The 10,313-nt window shown below is 43.3% G+C and overlaps 1 long non-coding RNA gene across 1 annotated transcript; it reads left to right on the forward strand.

The window, feature by feature from the left end:
* The first annotated feature begins 7,602 nt into the window (after nucleotides 1-7,602).
* On the forward strand, nucleotides 7,603-9,705 carry LOC114816395. Its single transcript, XR_003764163.2, has 2 exons — nucleotides 7,603-7,792; nucleotides 9,515-9,705. It is a non-coding gene; the product is annotated as an uncharacterized LOC114816395 (long non-coding RNA).
* Nucleotides 9,706-10,313: the final 608 nt, after the last annotated feature.

Genomic DNA, 10,313 nt, shown 5'->3' on the forward strand with positions numbered 1-10,313 from the left:
GGGGTCAACATTCAATGCGAGCCAAAGGCACTAGGGTCAATTTCCTTGCACAAAGGCTCACCCGCCACTCCTCAAGGGAGGTTCCTTCACGACGTGCCGTAGGGTCAGAGCCTATTCCCACAAAATACCGCTCTAATCTTGCCTTTTTCAGTCTTGCCGAGCCTCATCCTTGGCGATGCGCAGGGGAACGGCAGGCTGTCACAGGTCAATGAAGGGCGGACTCCTGGTTGAAGTGGTGGCCTGGTTGAGGCTGCACAGGCCCATCGAGGGGCATTCCTGGTGGGGAAGGCCAGGGGGCGAGGGGAGGGTTTAACTACTTTAAGTGCTTGAAGGCAGGGGATGGTCTAAATGATCACTTCAGGTCCTCTGCAGCCCTAAGATGCTACGATTAAATCTGCATTCTTTTATTAACAGCATTTGCCTTTGTGTCTCTGCCCTGTGGCTGATTGATTTTCAGGTCAAATGGACAAAGTGGTTAAGGGAACCGGCAATACGCTTCCAATGACTGATGCTCTGCCTTTGCACAATGGCCTGATCAGCACAAGCTGCATGGCTCCCGGCCACGAAGCGCTGCTCCTAGCTGCCCTGCATAAGGATTTTTTATATTTTAAACAAGATTATTCGGGAAGAAAGGCTCTCTCTTCACCCTCTACAAGCTGCACACAGGCATACACATGAACTAACACTTGGGCACCTTCGTCTTCCTCTCAGACGACGCTCGTCTCTCTCGTCGTGCTCTCAAATGCTTAAACGGTGCTCTGCAAATAGAAAGAGCTCAGAAACTAAATGCCTAATGGATTGACTGTTTGCAGGGAATGGCCTCGTGTGCAGCGTAGCAGCAAGCTCCCTTGTGGGCCTGTAACGTGTAACTTGAAAACAAACTGACTGCTTTAAAATGGAGGTTAACGATCTGGGCCTTCGTTCAGGTTGAGCACACGTTAGGGATGCCACGATTCCTTGAACCTTGTGGAGATCTACCACCACTTAAAACATCTATAACTTCTTTCAAATTCCATCCACTTCAGTCTCCCTGAGACCTTTTACCATGGCACTCTGAGTGATAAAGCTGGAGACACTCTGGTGGGGTCCCCCGGTTGTACGACACCGAATCGAGTCGTCTTCTAGGGTCATTTCTTTCACAGCTCTAAATTTACATATAAAGACAGGATTTTTCCACCACCGACACCAGTACGTTCCACGAGTGCACACACGGCTCACCCCCTAGAGTTTCCAAAGGGTAATCATTTCCTCACTCCCCCTCCCTCGTCCTCACATCCGTTGGAAGCTCCTCATTGAGAGTTTTTCAAGGCCAGAAGTTTCACTGGCCTTTCTCTGCAGTCAGTAGATCTGAACCCAGAATTTTACCAGCGGTCTTGAGAGTATAATAAATGTGCCTGGCAAAATTGCCTTTAATGTGCCCAGGGTGCTGTATTCCACATTTCAACCACTAATTTTTCTTTTACTGTGTATGAGAAAATGGGGCTTACCTTGAATGTGTCAATTAAAAAGCAGTTGCCTCTGGTCTCTAACAATTAGTCACTCCCTCCTTTTATAACTCACCTGGTATTTCCCCGACATCTATGATCTCCACAGTTTCACAGTCTCACACAAATCAAGGGTGAGAGGCATAAAGAACCTGCTCTGATTGAACTTTTTCTTTCCTAGTTGGAAATGCCTGTTCTCCCTTCCACTTAGATTGTGAGTCCCAGCTTGTATTAGCTTGTTATCTACCCCAGTTCTTATTACAGTGCTTGGCACATAGTAAGCACTTCACAAATACCATCATTATCATGATTAAATTCCCCTCTCCACCCCAACTCATTTGGAGGGGAACAACTGGGGATGGTAGCTTGGCTGTTTCAAGGAGAACTTTCAAAACCTATGTCACTTTTGGAGATAGGATGCTATCTTCAGGAACAATGTGGCCTAGTGGATTGAGCTCAGGGCTGTGAATCAGGGGACCTGGGTTCTAACCCCAGATTCAACTTTGACCAGCTCTGACAAATTAAACTTGCTTTCCACCCCACCTTAGACTGTGAGCTGCAGGTGCGTTACCTCGCTGTGGGTGGAGAATTTGACTATTATATTGCTATATCATACTCTCCCAAGTGCTTCAAACAGTGCTTCGCACACAGTAAGCACTTAATAAATGCGACTGACTGATGATGTGTCCGATCTGACTGAATTGTGCTGGGCACATAGTAAGCACTGAACAAATACCTCGATTATTACCGTGCTAGATGGATCTTTGGTCTGACCCAGTGGGCTCTGCACACAGTTAGCGCTCACTAAATACGATTGAATGAATGCTGTCTTTGCTTTTGCTCTTATAACAGCCAATACCTCCCCTCCAGTATTCTTCTAATTATGCCATCTACACTTCTGCATTAAACACATCTTCTCTGACTCTGCTTGGATGATTTGGGTAATAACCTCCATTCTCCATTTCACTTTGCTTGCAAAATTCTGGGCTACTACATTGTCAAAATACCGTAGGCGATCTAAAATCCACGTATTTATAACCTGCAAGTTGACATTACAGCTTAATGTATAACCGCAATATTCACTTTTCTTCTGAAAGGTAAATGCTATCCAATGATCACAATAAAAGCTTCCGAAATGTTTTACAACGGGCAAACCAATGTTTCTCAGAAGTGTTTATCATGGCCTCGGGCAGCACCAGAGAATTTCCCTAGAGTCAAGGTAGCTGGTCAATGCTGACTCAGAAGCCAGGCCTGAGAGTCAGGAGACACAGCTTCCAATACTGGCTCCATCACTTGTCTTCTGTGTGACCTTGGGCAAGTCATTTGACTTCTCTTGGCCTCAATCTCCACATCTGTAAAATGGGGATCAAATAGCCGCTCTCCCTCTCTCTTACACCGTGATCCCCATGTGAGACAGGGCCTGTTTCCCATCGGATTGTCTTACAGCTACTTTAATGCTTAGCCCTGTGCTTGACACACAGGAAGTGTTTAAGAAATACCGCGGTTATTCTGGGTCTGAACACCTGCATAAAACAAGGGATGGTTCATCTCTGTCATTAAAAATGTTAGTCGCCTTTAATCTTTAAGTGGTTAGTAAAGCAAGACAAATTATAAATCGTGTTTTCTCCTCTCCCCGCCCTCTGTTTAAGGACTGCTTTCACTGCCAAATGTTCTAATTATGATGAAACATCTCACATTTGAAAAGGGACACATTCTATTTAAATAGAGATGACTATTTATCATCTGTGTCTCCCAAAACATAAACAATATTTCACTCTCTTAAGAGGCTTTAGCCAACAGTAAAAGAGGGAGGATGGTCTAGAGAAAAGACCTGAAAATCAGAGGGTTTGAGGTTCATATCCTCATTCAGCAACAATTGAGTCACAGAATCAGAGCTCGGGGGACCTTGGAGGAGCCGTATCTGTAAAATGGAAGTTAAACTGTGACCCACATATGGGACAGGGACTGTGTCTGACCTGATTATCTTGTATCTACACAATAAGCATTTAGCAAATACCATTATTTTTAACCAAACTGTCCTGCCACCGAAGTTAAAGACACGATTCTTGCTTTCAACCACCCTTTAGGTCAAGAAGTTTCTCCTCCTGAAATCTTTCCTATTTTGATTTAATCCTATTCCTTCTGGTGAAGCCCTTAAAATGACCTGGAGAATCCCCTTTCGGCCTCCTACCCGTCAAAACCCTTCATATTTAGAGGTAGTTATCGAGTTACCCCCTAGTCGACTAGCTCTGGGCTGAATAACTTCATTTCCTGTACCCTTTCCTCTTAGGATGCACTGGCCAAACTTATAATCATTTTTGTTGCTGTCTTGTTGGGTCTCTGTCCAGTTTCTCTACCTCCTTTGCCAGGAGTGAAGAACCCTAATGAGAAACAGACCAGTGCAGAACAGAGTGGAACTGCGACTTCTCCATGAGTGTATACAGTGATGTAGGTGGTAGCGTGGTAGCTTTTTATCACCCTCCTCCACCTACAATCCAGTGTTCACGTCTATCTATCTGGCCTCCGATCAACTAAAACCCTCACCTTTCTTCATCCCTGAGAACTTGTCTTTCCTCCTGCTCCCAGGACCCTTCTCCTTGAATGTTCCCCTGGTGCCTCAAGCTTAATATGTCTAAAAATGAACGAACTCTTCATCTTCCCTCAACCAGCACCACCATCCTCCCTATCTTTCAAGCCTGCAATGATGGCGTCATTCTTGCCTCCTCCCTCTCTTTCAAATCTCAGTATTTTGACACTCTCCCCATCCCCAGCTCCATAGCACATGTACATAGCTTAACATTTTGCCACATCCCTTACTGGTAATTCATTTTCATTTCTATCTCCTACACTAGACTATAAGCACCCTGGGGGTAGGAATAGGCCCTACCAACTCTATTGTACTGTATGGTACTGTACCTTAGTACAATCATTCATTCTATCCCAACTGGATTACGGCATCACCCTTCTTTCTAACATCCTGTCTCTCCCCTCTTCAGTCCATCCCACAGCACTTGTGTATAGATGTATGTATCTATAATGTTATTTCTTTATATTAATGCCTATTCATTAGTTCTGATGCGTATATGTCTATCATTCTATTTATTTATATTGATGCCTGTTTACTTGTTTTGATGTCTGTCTCCCCCCTTCTCCAGGTAAGCCCGGTGGGCACAGATTGTCTGTCTTTATTGCTTAATTGTACTTTCCAAGTACTTAGCGCAGTGCTCTGCACACAGAAAATGTTCATAAATACGATCGAATGAATGGAAGAATACTCTCCGGAGTTTTTAGTGCAGTGCTCTGCATTCATTAAACCTTCAGTGAAGATCACTGATTGGTCAATTGATGGGCACATATCTTCCCCCCACTCCTCAAACACATCCGACTGCCCATTTCTCAGAGCATCAAGCAGAAACCTGGCTTCATTCAGTCTTTCGGTCATATTTATTGACAGCTTACTTTGTGCAGAGCACTTTACTAAGCGCTTGCGAGAGCACGCCATGACAATAAACAGTATACATTCCCTGCCCACAATAAGCTTACCGCCAAGTGAGCTTACATTCCTGACTCCGCGGTACTCTTCCAAGGGCTTAGTACAGTTTTCTACCCAGTGTAAACACTTAGTAAAACCGCCGATTGATTGAACCCCGCATCTTTTCCTGCTGCATCTGTCCCTAGTCAGTGTCCTTTCTGCCTGATGTGCATTTGTTGTTGTGCTGAAGGGCATTATCTTGCACAAATCCCCAACTCAATTTCATCCTGTTACTGCAGGACTGGGTTTCCAATTTGTCTAAATCCCTTGGAATTGCCTTCCTATCTTCGAACATTTGGCAGCTCTGGCCAATTTAGACTAGTTTGGAAACTTGAGGAACAGTCCATCAGTTTCTTTGCCCAGGCCCAACAATAAGGATATTGAATAAGACCAACCTCGGGAATGATCCCTAAGGAACACCCTCATTCTGCTTTCCCCACCAGCGATAAAACTTCAAATCATTCATGACTTTCTGCCGGGCTGAGGCTGAGCCCCATATAAATGGGGCCTCGACCGGCTCAGAGCTGAAGTCAGTCCCAAGGGGATCTGGGCTCCCATCGTCATCATCAACAACGTTCTGATTGAGAATCTTTGATGGGCAGTCCAGTTGAAAAAGGACACAGAAACCAAATCCACGGTCCCTTCCCCTCTAGCGTTTGATAAGCAACCGTATTCTGAGCTAGAACCCACTGTGGGTGTTTGTGGAAAGAACTGGGTGGCAGGAGACTTGGGTTCTAATCCTGGCTTGCCACTTGCCTGCTGCGTGACTCCGTTTCCTCATACATAAAATGGAAATTAAATACCTGCTATCCCTCCCTCTTAGACTGTGAGCCTCTTCAGGGCCAGGGGCTGGGTCTGATCCGACTGGTTTGTAGCCATGCCAGGGCTGAACGCAGTACTTAGTGCTTAACAGATACCTCAAAAATTGTTAGATCCCAGAGATTTGCCAAGTGTCTAATTAACTGGATAACGATGATTACGGTATTTATCGAGTACTGTTCGAGGCACTGGGGAACGTGGAAGTTAATCAGGTTGGACACAGTTCTTGTCTCATGTGAGGCTGACAGGCTAAGAGAAGTAGTGGAAAGAGTACAGGACCGAGAGTTAGGAAAGCTGGATTCTAGTCCTGGCTCTGCCACTTGTCTGCTTTGTGACCTTGGGCGAGTCATTCATCTTTTCTGTGCCTCAGTCTCCTTACTGGTAAAATGATGATAAAATACCCATTCTTTTGCCCTTTCAGTGAGTTCCATGATTTAGTCCCGAACGAATTTTAGCCCAAGTGATCCAGTTCACATGCTTCCATACCTTTTATTTCAGGATGAAAACCATAATTAGAAAGAGTTCTTTAAATTGGTGCCAAAGAAGAAGAGAATAATTTACAGATGTTGGGGTCCATTTTCTCTCCAAAATGCTAAATCTTCAGAAGGGTCACTTGGGCAACTCCAACTGAAGTGGGAACAGGAGGAGGGTCAGGAGTGAAGTCGGAGTTTGTTCTGGAGTGCGCAAGTATGAGAGATTCAGGGCAGAATGCCCACAGCTAGAAAAGGCAGTCTGGCCCAGCTCCCAGACCAGAACATGATTATCCATTAATTATTCAATCAATCAGTGATATTTACTGAACACTTACTGTGTGCAGAGCACTGCACTAAACTCTTGGGAGAGTACAGTTCCAAGGAACTGTATTAAACCAATAAAGGGCCTGGTTTCCCTTGCACCCCATAGCCAAAATGAAATTTTCAGCTGAAAACCTCTCTTTGAGACATTCATCTTATTTAGAAACATTTCCAACTACACCTCAGTTTAATGGCTGCAGTTTAAGCATTAATCCATTAACATTTATATACCATCCTGCTCTCCTTTTGGCATGTTTCCTAAACATTTTTATTTGTGATCTTACTACTGAAGCACAGGTGATAAGGAGGCAGCAACATTTTCTTAGGGATTACAACAGAAGATGAATTAAGGCTTTTCAAATAGCAAGGACTTTAAAAAGGAGAGCTGTCCCTCCAAGAAAAATAATGAAACGGGAAAAGGGGAAACTGGGAAGGTGAGATATGAAAATGAAAACGCGTTGGTTGTTGAAACGAAAAGATAAAGCAACTTTGTGATGAATGGACAGTAGTAAATGTACATTTCTTGCTCAGCTGACGATTGGTTATTTTAGGAAGATTTTTAGAGTAGCGTTTCATGCATTCCCAAAGGCGAACTCTTTCAGAGGAAAACAAATTCCCTCCTCTCTTTCTGGGATGAGGGAGGATGGTGAAGGGTGCCGTTGGTGGGGAGAGGGGCTGAGCAGCTTTCACCCCAATGCCGGAAAATGGGATGACTTAAGGGACTGATCATACTGTGAAGCTTGTTTATACCACTTTCTTAAAGTATTCTAAATGCAGTGCTCTAAAGCGGCGATTCTGGCTAAAACACACACACACAAAAATGAGGAATTTCCTTTAGTCAGGAAAGAGGTGCTTTCCCATAGACCTCTGGTGAGCGGAATTCTGGACAAGACCAACAACATCCCATTCCCAACATCACAATGCAAAGGCCCAGTGCAAAGCTGTCTCGCTAGAACCATCGCTTTCTTCGGTGGCTCACAGAGTATCTGGCGCTTACAATAATAGCTTTTTCTGGTGCTTACAAGAACGGCTTTTTGGCGCACCTCATGGGGAATAAGTTGTTTTACCGCAACCATGCAAGTCAGATGGAAGCTCTGAATCTACTTTAAGCTCTCCTCCTTGGGCTGGGAAGAAAACAATTACAGGATCAACACTTTGTTTAGGTATTGATGGGGCCCTTGGAGACGAAGAGTGGGTTAATTTTATGTTTAAAATATGTTTTCCTCAAAGGGAACCGAATCTGAGATAATCCGCTAGTAAAGATTAATAGATAGCGGCGGCTGCAGCCTCTTTTCCTGCCTGAGTGATCTCAAAATGAAAATCGCTCTGTTAATCCACTGAAATAAAGTAAAAGATGTACAACTGAGAAAATGAAATCATCCTCACACCCACATATCCATTTTATATATTCCAAAGCTTTCTGGTGCATTAACAGTTTGAAAAGTAGGGAATGAAGAATCATCCTCAAGAAGGCAGGCACTCAATAGAATTGGAGAAGATTTTTTGACCTACTTAGTCATATATTTGCTTGAATTATGGAAGTTAACAACATTTATTTCATTTGGAGATGATAACTATGAATAAAACCTTTTCCGAAAGCCTGATTTAAAATCACGAGGAGAAAAATTACCCCGAAATCTTACATTTCTTACTGCACCGTCATTATCTCAAATAACTTTGAGATGGGAGAAGGAGAAGATGAAGGGCATAAAGAGGCAGAGTGTCATTCACTCATTTGGAACAATTTTATAGATTGCCAATGGAATCACTGTTATGATCATTAAATATCTATTCAGAGGAGGTTGGTGGGAGTGAGGTATTTTATCTATGCATGTATATGCAAAAAGCCATCCATAATTTTGGCAAGAGGAAACAAAGGACAAAAAGAAGCAATATGACCGAGTGGATAGAGCACGGGCCCGGGAGTCAGAAGGAACTGAGTTCTAATTCCAGCTCCGCCACTTGTCTACTCTATTTATTTTGTTTAATGAGATGTACGTCACCCTGATTCTATTTGTCATTGTTTTAATGAGATGTTCTTCCCCTTGACTCTATTTATTGCCACTGTTCTCGTCTGCCCGTCTCCCCCGATTAGACCATAAGCCCGTCAAAGGGCAGGGACTGTCTCTATCTGTTGCCGATTTGTACATTCCAAGCGCTTAGTACAGTGCTCTGCACATAGTAAGCGCTCAATAAATACTATTGAATGAATGAACACTGTGTGATCTTGGGCAAGTCACTTAACTTCTTCATCTGTAAAATGGGTATTAAAATGGCGAGCCCCAAGTGGGACATGGATTATGTCCAACCTGAGTACCCTTTATCTACACCAGTGCTTAGATCAATGCTCGGCACATTAAGCACTTAACAAATACCATAAAAAAAAAGAGAAACTGAGAAATAAACGTAGAGTATTGGGGGAAAATCCACAGAATGTTCAGCCTTACCTCTCTCCAGTACTGGTTTATGAGAGGTTTTTCAGTTAGATACTCTTCAAAATCCAGCGTGAGAGGATATAAAAGGGGTCCTTTTGATTGCTTTATGCCAAAGATAATCACAAGCCTCAAGAAAGTACTTTCTTGGAACTGGATACCCGCCTCAGTGTTCCAGGGTCCCTCACCAATACTTAGTATTTCTGGCTTCTTGAGCCTTTCCATTTCGAAGGCAGCCTTAATCTTCCCTCGAATGGATGCCACGTTCAATTTTTTTTAAAAAAAAGAAGCAACATCTGGGAAAGTGGGAGCTTTTACCGTGTGATGTTCAAAAAACCCAAGGCTATTTAAAAATGTAATCACAAAAATATGACACTCAGACTCTGTGACTAACTATACGTAATTGAGGAGAATGTTCCCATTGTAGATGAAAAATCTTCATTTCTTCCACAGGTCAGAGTGGACTTTGTTTGAATCAGTTGAAAGGCAGTCTGAAAACGGGTACCTAAAAGGACAGCATTTTCCGTTTATGATGCTGTAGGAAGATTGTCATACGGCCACACAAGATGGGGATTTGGAATCTGCCTGTGAACCGTACCCCTAATGTTTCATTCGGCTAGGTAATTGAACAGTTATGGCACAGATTCTCCCCTTGTACTGTGCTTAATTCTCCTTGAAGTCTGTGGGAGTCATTTTATTGTACTCGGGAAAGGGAGAATTGGACCATTACGGATTTTTAAATGGCAGTAATATATAAAGCCCATAAATTGAGAATATTTATAGTTCAAAAAAGACCCATCTAAAGGACCGAAGTGAAGCACAGATTTTATTAGGACATAAACCCAAGGGACAGTCTATGCTTGCTGCTACTGTACTTTGTGATCAAATTGGTTTTCAGCATGAACTTTCCAGCTGTGCCTTTTCATAGAAATATATAAGTAATGCAAGCCCCAAATCCTGAATTATCCAGATAATTCACTCAGATGGAGTTTGTTGACCCAAAGTAGCTACATAATTCAGGCTAATGTACAGTTCTAAATTTGTCTGGATGGGGAAAATCATTTCGAGACTGAGCAATCTGCCGATGATCTAACTGGGTGACCGGGAGTCTTCTCAAGGAAAAGCCACCAAGGTGACACTCTTGGACAAATTAGAGCAATTTTAATGATGATGATGATGGCATCTGTTAAGTGCTTACTATGTGCCAAGCACTGTCCTAAGCCCAGGAGTAGACAAAAGGTAATCAGGTTGT

This window comes from Ornithorhynchus anatinus, chromosome 14 (assembly GCF_004115215.2).
Source record: "Ornithorhynchus anatinus isolate Pmale09 chromosome 14, mOrnAna1.pri.v4, whole genome shotgun sequence".
Taxonomy (NCBI): Eukaryota; Metazoa; Chordata; class Mammalia; order Monotremata; family Ornithorhynchidae; genus Ornithorhynchus; species Ornithorhynchus anatinus.